Source organism: Empidonax traillii, unplaced genomic scaffold (genome assembly GCF_003031625.1).
Source record: "Empidonax traillii isolate 1590-97213 ecotype Southwest subspecies unplaced genomic scaffold, ASM303162v1 scaffold331:size1191723, whole genome shotgun sequence".
NCBI lineage: Eukaryota > Metazoa > Chordata > Aves > Passeriformes > Tyrannidae > Empidonax > Empidonax traillii.
Window position 1 is genome coordinate 1109377 of NW_020955524.1, and position 13274 is coordinate 1122650.

The 13274-nt window shown below is 38.9% G+C and overlaps 1 protein-coding gene across 8 annotated transcripts in view; it reads left to right on the forward strand.

The window, feature by feature from the left end:
- TRIM2 (tripartite motif containing 2) overlaps nt 1-13274 on the forward strand; it is an 88130-nt gene that overhangs the window by 23769 nt on the left and 51087 nt on the right. The window contains exon 1 of one of the 8 annotated variants that reach the window (XM_027891808.1): nt 4970-5477. The exons of the other annotated variants lie outside the window; for them this stretch is intronic. The gene's annotated coding sequence lies outside the window, so the exon portion shown is untranslated. Of the gene's footprint in view, nt 1-4969; nt 5478-13274 lie in introns of those variants that run through there. 8 annotated transcript variants of the gene reach the window in all.

Here is a 13274-nt window from a genome sequence, read left to right on the forward strand (position 1 = left end):
TTTTTTTTTTTTTTTTTTTTTTTTTTTTTTTTTTTTTCCAGAAAACATAGCCCTTTCTATTTATCTTGACCAACAGAGTGTCCAGTATTCAACAAGTATCTTGTGAACCAACCTCAGGCCCAGAGCTGCTTTTGAACTGTTTACTGTGGTTCTTCATCTACTCATTTCTTTGTGTTAACAGTCACATGGTAACATTTCTGATTCTTGGATGAATGATGTTTTCAAACAAAAAGAGGGATTTGGACACATTACTTTTGGTTCAGAACTTTTCATGAATGCAGACATACGAAAATGTCTTACATCAGTGTTTCCTAGATACTTGCTTTTGAAAGAAAGCTTACTTATGTGAATGAAAGTTTTGAAAAACAGTGATACTGAGACAGTGCAATTTTATAGGAGCCAGAGCTGGTGGTTGTTTCTCAGAGTAGCAAACTATGATTTAGGGCAGTACAGAGCAGAAGCGTGAGCGTGGCTCAAACTGTATGCCCATGTTTAAGGGACATGGTTGCCACAGAAGTGCAACTTGGAGCTTGAAGTAGGATTACAATAAGGAGTGTGGGGCTTACCTGCTGTTTCACAGTATATTTCCATAAGAAGCTTGAGCATTTGGCTTGCAATTGTCTTTCTTCCCCTGCTCTGGTTCGTAACATCCCAAGTGTGTGTCTGCTGCAGCATTCAGCGAACCCCTGTGAGCTAACTCACTTCTCACAGCTTGCAGAAAATTGATGCATTTTATCATAGGACAGTTTTCTGTCAGGCAGTCAACTGTATCTGTTCAGTGGCAGTTCAACAAGCTCTCCGTGCAAGGTAAGACCTGTGAGTGTGCAACCAGAGGGGAAAAGGGAACCTTTAAAAACAGTCTAATGTTTATTTTTTGAAATTATGTTCTTCCGATATTTGACCTTCCCTGATGAAAACCATTGTGACATGTGCATTGCATGCTGTTTGCTGACTTGTTACTTAAAGAATACAAAGTATCCAGCCACTAACTCCTGTTCTGTGGGCTTCAGGATGGGAAAAAGGGATCATCATTCCAGAACTCTTAGAAGGGAAAAGGCTGCGTTTTTCTCCATCACCAGTGCTCCCAGAATGAACTCATGTGCCTCAGGCAAGCCCCAATCCCTGCAGTCACAGATGTTAGTGAGACTTGATGAGAAAAAGTGGCTTAATGTTATGCTTATTCTCCGTGTTTTCTGGGGACAGCCAAGAGCTAATGCAGGCTGTGGTGAAAACAGCAGCGGCCACGGGGCTTCTCCAACGATGACATCAAGGTTATAATGCACTACGTTTTTGTCTGAGCTGCGTGTTTCTTTCTGTGAAAACAAGCGATACATTATAAAGCAAAATACATGCATTATAAAGCAGAATACCAAAAGCACTGGAACAGCCCCAATTCTCATCTAACAGTTGGAGCAGGCAGCAAAGGATTATCGCACGATATTATCTCTTTGAGAGATCAGCTGACAATTACGTGCCTTTCTGAAGGGGGACAGGCTTTTTCCCAGCTCAAGTCACTGGGCACCAAGCTGAAGTACTACAATAAAATACACAGTGAGTCCAGACTGAATACAAGCTTAGCATCTGAACCCAGACCCAAGATGGCTGTTCCCTGTGCTGGCTTTAAAGATGCTGGTGATAAGAAGATTTATAATGTCACAGCTAATTCATTTTTTAAGAATGTCAGTGCCAAAATCTACCTTATTTTATGTCATTGACAGTAAGGGAACTGAAGCTTCACCTTGGACTCCTCCAAGGGTAGATTTTTCACAGTTTATCAGACTTGGGGTTTTTCAGTCTGTACAAAGCCTGCCAGTTTGTTTGCATCAGAAGAATTACCTAGGACTTCGACTATGACCAACTAGAAATCTGCATAAATGTATTTGAAATCCTACACCAAGTAGTCTCGTGCTAAAATCAAAGGTGAACACATAGCTGTAGTGAAACCCTGGCTTGTTAATCGACCATCCCGAGCTTCTATCATTTAGGTAATTCCACAGATTTGAATCAAATGGCAAGGTTCATCCCCTACCAAACCCAGACCCTTCACCTGTCACTTTCTCAGTATTTAAGCTGCAAATAACAGGTTGGAAAGCAGGTTGCTTTCATCAATACCTTTGCAGTTCAGCACTCCTAATGCAACCACATTAGACTAGATGGGAGCAGAGTTCAGGCCAAGAGAGATACACACTCTGCCACCTACTGTGCATCACAACCTGTCTGTCACTGACTGAGGAGGGTCCTTTTTTCCTTGCTTTAATGAACATGCAGTGAGGTTTGAAAAAACCTTTCAAGACTCTACATACAAAGCCACATAATCAATATCTAAGCTGCATCCTACTCCACTCTTGTCCTGCTAATATTGCTAACATAGTTGATCTCGGTGAAAAATCAATATGGAAAATAACAGAGTGGTTTTGTAGCTGGCATTTGAAAACATCCTAAATGGAAGCTGCCATTTTTCTGAGATGACAAATTGCTCCTAGGTGGTTGCTTTCCCTATCCGAACTGTTCTTTGTTGCAGTCTTTCCTATATGAAGCTTTCTAGAGTAAATTTCCTCACCATTAAACTGTTGAATATCTTCCATCTCCATTTTTCCAGAAAACTAACATCCCTGCTATATAACATGGTGCTTGATTGCCTCAAAGATCATAAAGACAAGAGTGTGAGAAAGTGAGCATCAAATGATGTCCTAGTAATATCCAGGCAGCACTGAGGAGACACATAGCTAGCCTTTCTGGAGGCAGGAGCTATCTATGGGCAGTAGGATGCTGGTACGGCAATATGGGTGATATGAAAGAGGAAATCAATTTTGAATAAAAAAAGGGAGAAAAAAACTGATGAATAAGAGTCTGGGAAATGAAGGGTCATTTCAAAACAGTTGTCTGGTTTTGAATCTTGAATTTTCTTGAAGTTTTCTTACAGAATTGTTATTTGTGAAAGCTGCCTGTGATGTAAATAGACTGTTTTTTTGACAGAACAGACATACTGAAAAGCACCTGAGAGATCAGTGTGAATTAATGCATTTGCTCCTTGTAGGGAAAAAAATTCTGTCAGCACAAGTATCAAAAAATCATGTGCTTATTCCCACCTACTCTCCACTTTAACACCATGTCTCACCAAAAAAGGCATTCTTATTCCAAAAATAACAAGTCATTCAACTTGTCCTGTACTGTGACAGTGCAGTAGGGAGAGAGCCTACAAGCCTACAAGCAAACCACACGAGGGCTGCTCTGCTGTGTCCCATGAAATAATTTCTGTCCCCAGACTTGGAAGTCTGTTCTACCAGGATCAGGTCCTTTGGTTTCATGGAAGGTATCAGTCCTGGTAAAAACGTGATGTAGTCAGTTCACCCCACTTGATTACTAAATAGGAGAATAACTCAACTGTTAACAAACTCTGCTTACTACTGTTTCAAAAAAAAAAAATATTATTTGCTTTAGCTGATGTCTGTGCATCTCAAGTGTTTTGCTGCTTATTACCTTGAAGGGAGAGGAGGAGAAAAATGCTAGAAAGCAGGTCAAAGATATACAACTGTGGTAGCAGCTGAGCAGTAGGGCACATGAAATATGTTCTCATGTACCTCTTGTTTGTGTGACGTGCTCTGGTGTCTAATAATAAAACTGAACTCATCTGTAGCCTTTTATATTGGATCGCTGGGTTGTATTTCACTCATCTGGAGGGCTGCCTTTTTTCACAATAGCTGTAGGAATATAATACCTTTGAGATCTCTACCTCATGTGACTGAAATAATTCAGTGGGTTATACAACTGTTGGAAGAACTTGTGACAGCACAAAAAAACAAAGAAAATTAATTTAGAATTTCCTCCTTTGCTTCTACTGATTAGAGTCTAATTGTTTTGGGGGATTTTTGTCGTTGTTGTTGCTGTTTTGGTTTGGCTTTTAAATAGTTCAACTGCTTTTGACTTAAACAGTCCAGTCATGTCAATCCTGGATCCAGGTACAAGATGGCTAGACAATCAGCACAATCCTAACTGTACAGAGATGAAAAGCTGAGCAAGTGACAAGGCTCAGGACTTCTAGGCAGAGTGTTTACAATGGTGTTTTTATTTTGTTAATGACTCACTGTACTGATTCACCCATGCTTTAGTGAAAGCTGCCTTGTTTTGAGAGTCTCACTGTTCAAACAGGGTAAGATTATTCCCAATAGAAAAGCTTGAAAAAGTCCTCTGGGAAAACTAAAGACTAAATAAAACTTGTTATTTTAAAGTAAAAAACATGCAGATAACAACCTTAGTTTTGAGCAATGGCAAAACTTTTTTTATCCACCACTAAATTGGTTAAAATTGGTTTTCTGATTTTTTTATTGAGAAAACATTGTTCTTCAGTACTGACTAAAAAGCCATGAAGTATCCAAAAATATAGGTGACCCCTCAAGCCTTTGGTATATTGAATTTAATTGGGGCTCTAGACCTTTAAATAGGCACTGAAAGTGACTTGGGACTTTTGAGTCATGGACATTCATGGGGTGCTTATCAAAATTTTACCTCTGATACTTTTGGTAAAATGTTCATTCTTATAATTAATAGCTTGGATCACCCCAGAGGTTCTCTATTAAGCAACTGTCCACTTACTCTTACTGGAGAAAAAAAACAGCTAAACAAAACAAAACCAAACCTATCAACGCAATAGGTTTGCTTCTCACCTGGAAGCCTTTAGAGGATGTAAGCGGATCAGCATCCACTTCCCTGTTTATAGAAAATATGGTGTTCCAAATGACTTGCTAAACTGTTGAACGATTTCAAGTAACGCACTGGATTTTCCTGCCCCCCTTCCGGAGAGGCTGCTTGTGCTGGGAGGGAGGGAGGGCTGCAGCGTCTGTTTGTTTCCACAGCGGCGGGGGAGGACCCGGCTGCCACCTCCTTGAGTGCTGTGTGGCGCTCTGGGCTGCTGGGGCTGCCTGGGGGAGCAGTCAGGCATCTGCAGGCGGGAGACCGTCCCTGCATGGGGCCGGTTGTTTATTTTCAAAGCCTTTGTACCTCAGGTTACTTGTAAGGCTGGTGCCTGGGGAGTTCTGCTAAAGCTGGACTGTGTGTATTCCCTGGTTTGCCTGTAATTTGCAGCTTATGAAAACCAGATGGATGACTCAGTGCTCTGCAAGTTATAGTAGGAGTGGGATCTTCTGACATAAGAGCAGCTTTTACAGAAAACACTGAGTTAAGAAGATTCAGGCTCAAGCTAGATTGCTTTTCCCTCCCCCCCTCTTTTGTCTATTTTTACTGCATCATTGGTATGTGTCCAAGGAAAGTCGGCCATATCACTGGGAAATACAAGGGGATAAACTTTTGACTGCCGGATCTCTTCGGGCTGAGAGACTCCAGAGTAAATTAACTGGGAGAGAGAGAATTAAAAGGAGGGGTTTCTTTAGGTGAACTTTTTTGGTTGTCTGCTCTGCCAACAGCAGTGTAAAATAACGAAGAAACTGCAGCAGTCCTTTCCCACTGTCTTTCTAAATAATGTAAGTTACCCTTTCACACTCATCTCTAACTGTTCGTGCGTTTTTTTCTGCTTTCAGGTATTTTGTGAGAGCAGTGGTTTTACAGCGGGTGAGCCCTTGCCGGAAGCTCCGCTGTGTGAATGAGTGAATTGCTTTGTCTTTCTTTTTCTTCTTTAAGTCAGGGTGGTAGTGGGGAAGCCGAGCAGTTTGACACCACCTTTCTTTGACAGTCGTGCTAGCTCGGCTTCGGATGGCTGTCGAAACCTCTAAACCTTTTCAGTGTTTGTGCAGAAATTTGTTTGTCGTTGGCAAAAGACAATAGCAAATGTTTTGATTGAACTGTGCGTGTCAGGCTTGCTGTAAGAGCAGGCGTTTCAAAGGGGACTGTGTGATGCTATGTAAAGAGGACAGGATGTGATAAGGGAAAACAAATGTTTCCTGCTCTTTAATATTTAAAAGAAATAATTGAAACAGAGCCAAGGAGTTTGCCTGGGAAAGATATAGTGATATTTATTCAAAGCAAAATAATGACTGTAAATCTGAGAGGACAATGCCAAAGTCTAATTAGGAGAGACACTTTACTTTTCACAGTTGTTAATTTTTTTTTGATTCAGGCAGTTGGCATTAATGTTGCCATATTCTGTTGCTGTGCTTTTTGTGAAGAGTAACTTGAGCCATCACCTGGTGCGTAGCTCTCCATAGGTTATTTAGGTAGGTTGATTTATCCCCTTTTAGTTTATTTTACTATTTTCAAAATGCAGTCTAGGCAGACTGTCAAGCAGATTGATAGGTTTCAGTAAAAATAAGGGATTATAAATAGAGATTATGTACCAGGTAATATACTAAGACAAGAAATAGACCAAGAAAATCACCCTGAACCCAAACATTCATTAGGACAAAACAATTAAATAACTTCATTTATATGGCGACAAAAGAGAAAATTGGTGTGAAAGTACAATGACTAAATAAATATTTCTTAGTTAAGAAAAGTTGCTTTCTGTTCCAGCCTTGGATTTTTTGTTTTTGAGGGCAATGGATTTATTACCTGTCTAATAGTCTGTGGCCAACTCTTGTGCTTTAATAATCAGAAGGTTTTTTCCTTAAAATTCCTCATTCCTTCCTTGTGTGAGAACTGAAATTAAATTGACTAGCGATTCTAATGAAAACTTCTAGACAGTGTGAACATTTTTTGTAAACTTGGGAATATAAACTGTAGGTCTTAAAAAGTATATTAAAAGTTTAGTTTGTTAAAATCTGTATAAACTTGTTTATTTTCAAGCTAGTCCCATAATTTTCTGGAAGATACCTAAAGCTTGGAGTGGTTGTAGAAAGAAGTTACCAGAAAGCTACTGTGCCTGATTTTGGGACCTCATCATCCTGCTAGGAAACAAAGCTACCAGAAAGAGGAATTGTCTGCTTCCAGAGAGTTTTTTGGTGGGGATCAATCTATTAGCTGCTGATAAAATGCAATAAGGTTTCTGTTCTTTGGCCCTCATCCAAAACTGCTTACCATAAAGAAAAGGTTTCCTCAAACTTCTCAGCAAAGGATTTGAGAAACTTGAATGGTGAAGAAACTGCCTGGTCTGACCTGGACCTGCAGTGCCCAGAGTTTGGCTGTAAAGAACAGCTTGGGTTTTTCTCCATGGAGGGTTCATTTCAGTCTTTTAGATTAATCCTTTTTCATGAGAAGTGGCTTTGATATGTCTTTAATACACTATGTCTTTCCTCAGGGAGAAGGTTAAACAGAATTTTGCTTCAAGGAGCATCACTAAGACATGCTGCTTGAGGGCCAGAAGGAAACATGAAGTGGGTTTTCTGACAGAACCAATGCTAGATTTGATTATAGGGTTTCTGGGAAGAGGGGAAATTTGAAACAATTATTCAAGTCATCTGGAAAAAAATCTTTTGGTTTCTTTGTGTAATTCATAAAAGGAGACAGTAAATGTATCTTTCCAGACGCACTTCTAATAAAAATTAGAAGTATTTATACGTTTAATGCCTTGGGGGGGGGGTAGGGTGTGTGTGGAGGGTGTGTGTGTGTCTTGGAAGTTGATCTTTTTTAACGGCATTGATTTTTCATGAGATCTAGATTTGAGACAAGCAGTGTCCATGGCCTGATGGCAATGCAAAGGCTGTCTGAATTCTGCCGTGTCCAGCAGCATGCACAGTGTTCGGAACATTAGACATTACCTGGACAAAGATGACAGTACTGCTGGGGCATTTCCCCAGCCTGTGATAGTATTTCTCAGGCAGTCTTAGTTTTAGCTTGGAGGTCAAGTTGTTTACAGGAAAATCCCAAATAATTGGTGCTTGAAGCCAGCATGAAAACATGCTGGGCCTGTCTTTGCCTGATAATGGAATTTCATTAATTCTTTAAAAAACTAGGATTTGGACAGCTTATATAAACACAGTGATGCTCCTGATTCCTTTGAGGAAAAATGAGCAATTAAATTAACTGAAAAGGTTCAGAGTGTCCTAATGCAGAGAACTAAGTGTTGTGCATTACTGTATCAAAGCTGAAATTTAATCATCTGCATAAAGTGTTAAACATACACAGTTTTGCTGAAACATGTAATACTGTGTCTAGACACATGAACTATTTATATAAAAACAAGGGCACAATGTACAGTCGGTTAGGATAAATCCTTGAGCCAAATTAAAAAGAATTTGATTTATCTGTTGGCAAGCATATTGTCTCATCAACCTTACATGTGACTGAGGATATGGGTGTAGATAGTTTGAACTATTTTTTTATACACAGCAGCAAACATATGTATTACTTCAAATAATAAGTTCAATTTATAAAGTATGCTCCTAATACAGTTGCATTATATAAGGGATAGCTCTTTAGATTTAATTAGTTGTTTTAAGGACAATGCAATATTCTGTATTAGAAAGAGCCATTCATTCCAAAGCCCTAAAAATTTTCTCCTGGAATTTTGCCCATCCATATTTTGCAGGGTAACATATATAACCTTACTCTTTTCAGTTGTTGAAGCAGACCAGTGACTGTCAGATTGAAATCCACTATTGCAGATGCTACACTTGGCAGGCACCTTCCAACCAAAATTAGATATTCTATTTCCAGAGACCGCAGGTTGTGGTTATGTTTTCCGCTGATGTTTCCTGGTGAAAAAACAAAGGTGAGCTAACCATGTGAAAGGCATTGCATGAGCTGTTAAAAAAAACAAGACTCTGAAAAAAAAAATCAATATTTGTTGAAAGGAATCAATACTGGAAAGGAAATAATTATTATTTAGAGGTTTCTAAAATACTGGAGGGAAAAGAACAGGGCTTAGCAGTCACAGAAATGGACTTCGCCTCTCTGTACCTCCATTTTTGATAGGTTAACTTTCAAGACACACTTGCTGCTTCTGTTAGAATTTGACTTGCTCTTCTATTTGTTATGTGACAGGAATGGATTGGAGGCAGTCCTTTGTTGTGCTACAAGGTTCATGTTAACGTGTCTTGTAAAGGAAAGAGCTGCTTGGTTGCAAACACTTTAGTTCAATTTGGAAGAATTTCTGTTTCGTGTACAAGATTTCTTTTCCTTCTTCTTTATTTTTGATTAGCTGGAATAAAGACCATCTCCCACTGAACAAAATTCAGGCTGACCTTTGGAGAAATGAAAATGGCATTTCATGTCAAATTTTCTGAACTGTTTTATTTCTATACAGACTATGTTTTTTTTCTGTGGTTTAAATAACTAAGTATTTACTGCATAAATTGTAGCATTAAAGGCATTTGTCTCTGTTTTCTACCACAGAATCTCTAGACATTTTCTGTCCACAACCTGTAAACACATCTTGCATTGCGTGTCATTCCTTCCAATAATTGGGCTGTTCAGCTATATTTGGATTGGGCATTGCTTATTTAAAAAGGGGATTTTAGCTGGAAGTCAGTAATTTACTCTGATCACAGGAATAGCAGTTTGTAACTGGAATACCATACAGTGAAATAAATGATGTAACATGTCACTCATGCACCGTGTGGGGACAGCCAAGGATCTAGTCAGCTGAGATGTCTGCTGGCAACCAGGGAGCCTTCCTAATTGCTAGCTGGACTTTAGGGCAATAAACTCAGAGGGAAATCCCATTCAAAAGGAAGAATTGGAATAGCAAATGGAATATAGTTCTTGTGCTAAAAAGGTAGATGCAGGATGTAGATGTTGTCTGGCTCTATCCACCTTGGCAGTAGCTGGTCACAGTAGGGTTAAAAGAGGCACAGCTAAATTAAGAAGGATACTAATCACAGCCATGTGAAAAATGTTAACAGCATGTATTCTGGCACTTCTTACGTTACATGGTGACCCTGTTAACACAAGCATCAAAAGAAACTGGTGCCGGAATGGCTACGATGGTTTACTGTTAAATATTAAATCTAGGCTGTAATAACTTAAAGAATATGCCCTGCCACTAGGAGAAGACAAATGACTTAAAAATTTACTGTAATCACATGTATACTAAATGTTCCCCTGGAAGAACTCCGAACAACTCTGCTTTTATGGTCAGCACTTTTGCTTATGCGTAAAAGTATTATTCGTTCTCTCTCACTTTAAAACCATCTGAATATTACCAGTTTTGGATGCATTTTAGAAGTGGTTAATTAGGAGGATGGTGATCTTCAGTCCTTATGCCACGGTGGACGCCCTTTGTGAAAGAGACAAAAAGACTGGAGTAGATGCAATTACTTTTGATCAGGTTTTAAATGCATGAGGTGAATGTTCAGCAATTTGCCTGCTCCTAATCCAGTATGGATTTATTTTTCTTAGTGTTATTAGTCTGCCTAAACATGTGTATGATCAGTTTATTTATGGGTGACTTTCTGTTCTTTTGTCATGGAAAGCTATTTGTTTTGTGCTACCATGGGCTTCTGTTCTTAATTTTTTTTTTCTTTTAGTTCTGGAAACAGAGAGTGACAATTCCCTCTTTTTCAGTTATATTTTTAATGAGTTTTGAATGCTAGGTTTGAGGATACCCCTTCACTGAACTTGCAATTTGGAAAATTGTTATTTCTGGAGTGATGGATTAAAGAAAAAGGGAAGGGTTTAGTCTCTGCAAAGATTTATACTGTGCTTGCCTACTTCTATGTTGAAGTTTACTAAAACTTAATTATTTGTGAGCTTGAAGTTGTGTGCTATCTACCTGTGTGGTTTGTGAATTGCTTGAGATTGATTTATCAAGGAAAGAGCGGTGTCCAGATTATTCTGAATGACAAAACTCTGACAAGTAAGAAAACATGAATGTGCAAAATACTCCTGCACCTTGTGCAGAACATAACTGCTCCAAAGCAGTGACGGAATCTTCAGCAAATGCACTTGAAACAATTACTTACAGTACCACAACAACAAAAGAGATTGCATTCAGACTATTTTGCTGAACTTGGAAATGCTCTTGAAAAGATCCCAACAACTGTGGGTTTTTTGTTCCTCTGGATGCATTAATCTCTGTAGTGGTCTTTGGAGAGACTTAGTACGTGTACCATATTTAGCCCCAGCCATATTTGTCCCATGATCTGTATTATTAGAGAATTTGCACACTCTGTGAGAAACAGGACTTCCAAAGGGCAGATGCCAGCAGGTTCAGTGATGTCAGGTGTCTTCAAGGCCACCCTTGTTCTTCTGAGAACAATTGTGAGTTGCAAATACTGTAAATCCCACTACTTTCAAATTTCTCAGGAACTAAAATGACCCTCAGAAATGAAAAAGCGTGACTGAGGAACAAGCCTTTTACAGCATACATAAACTCTTGAAGAGGAAAAACTGCAATGATTTCTCTGCATTAGCACAGCTTTTTGATTTTTTTCCTTTTCCAGTGAGGAAATAGTATTCATGAAATATCCTGCTACAACTTTCTCTCCTGTAATCCCTGTATTGGTGGGAGTGTTAATGTAAACCTTCAGGGGTTAAATCCTGCAAGATAAGCTTCTGCTAGTGTTGCTTTGGTTTTGTTTTGTGGGAGTTTTTTTCTATCTTGAAAGCAGATCTGATTTGACATTTAGAGTTTAAGTAATTGCACTGTACTGGACTTGGGAAACCTAGGGCCAAAAAATCATGTAGAACCACAGCTTAATTTCATAGTATCTTTGGGTTGTTGGTTGTCCTGAGTGTTCTTCTGGCACGATACTATGATATGGGTTAATATGTGGTCTTTCCAAAGTGTTTGTAAGCCTTACTGGACCCTCTGCAAAGAACTGGCTCTTTTCTTACTACCTATTTCTTAATCTGCTCTGTGTAGTTTTGGGAACAACTGATCTTTCTGCATCTCGGCTCAGAAAACATTTTATAACAAAGAGATAAAATTAAGTGTTGCACCATGAAGGTTTCATCTTATTCATTAAATATGCAGTGATAATTTTTTGTCTGGTATTAAAATAGCTGGAAGTAAATTTTGATTGTGAAACACAAAAATGTTGAGAGACAGTTCCTAATTAAAGACAAATAATTTTTCATTTATTTACAAAAGTAATCCTTCACTTAAAATCTCTCAGTGGAGATAAGTGCAATCGTTTATTACACAGAAAACAGAAGACAGTATTGGAGGACTGTTTTATAAGAACTCTACATGTTCTGTGTAGGCAGAACTCACCCTTTGCTTCCGCATTCTAATTAGTTTTTTACTATTCCCTCCTATAAAAAATAATAAAAACCAGACTACACTAGGGAATGCGAAAAGGTTTGTATATATTAAGGTGGATTTGCAAAACAAAAAGAGTGAATACTTTCATTTCATATGTTTGCACATTGCAAAATTTTTGTTTGTCTTATCACAAGCTGATACATTGCACACACAGTCTTGAATACAAATAAGTGTAAGGGCAGGAAGGCTTCTTCCCATATCTAACCTTTGGGGTGAATTTTTATCTGAATGGTGGCCTTTACTCTCTGGACAGCTGTCATTGTTTCCCCTCTGGGATGTGCTCTTGCAGGAGGCCTGCTCTGAAAATGTGCAGCCTCTGGAGGGACCTCTGATGATGAAGGGGGGCAACTTTTAAATGAGGAGAACCAGGATAGTGATGAAGGCATGATTTCTCCAAGCTCTATGGCATTGCTATTAGAATAATAGAGTACCTCTGCAGAGAAACAAGACAAATTTCACTCTTAAGGAAATATCACTAGAAGTATTTTTTTTGTCTTAAGGATAAAGTAAATTTGAAAAGGTAGGAGGAAGCGGAGAGAAGAAGTGCTAGGTTAGTGTTGTATTGTCTATGAAATTGTTCTCTGCTTGGGGTGACTATAAGTCACCATTGTTGTGAGTCTTGTTTGAAAGATGTGAAAACAGGTGTACATGCTAAAGGTACTCTGTGGCCCTGAGTGGCATTCTTCATGCAACAGTGGTGCATTAAGGCAGATGTCTGATGGACATCCATAAGTGATAGAAACAGCCTTGCAGAGCCAGTTATGTCCATTAACTATGCCAAAAGGGAGTGGCTACTATGTCAGCTCCTGTGAAGTCTACTCTGAGTAATTTGAAGGTTTGTCTGGGTCAAATCAAAAGTAAATCTAGTCTAGCCTTATAATTTGGATGGTTGCTGACAGCAGATGTTTATGGAGGAGCATAAGAATAGATCAGACATATCACGGTACTCTTCAGAATGTTCCTTCATACTCAATGATTTGTGCTTCCAGTTCTGCTTCTTGTAGAGGTGGTGTCTTTAATCAATCTATTCATCAAGAATTTATCCCACTCTCCTGGAACGTCTGCAAAATATTAACAACTGCAGCATCCTGGGCAATGGGTTTCACAACTCACAAGGTGAAGAATTATCCAGCATATTACTGGTATCCATAAAAGAGGTTTCTCCTCTGTGGCCAATAAA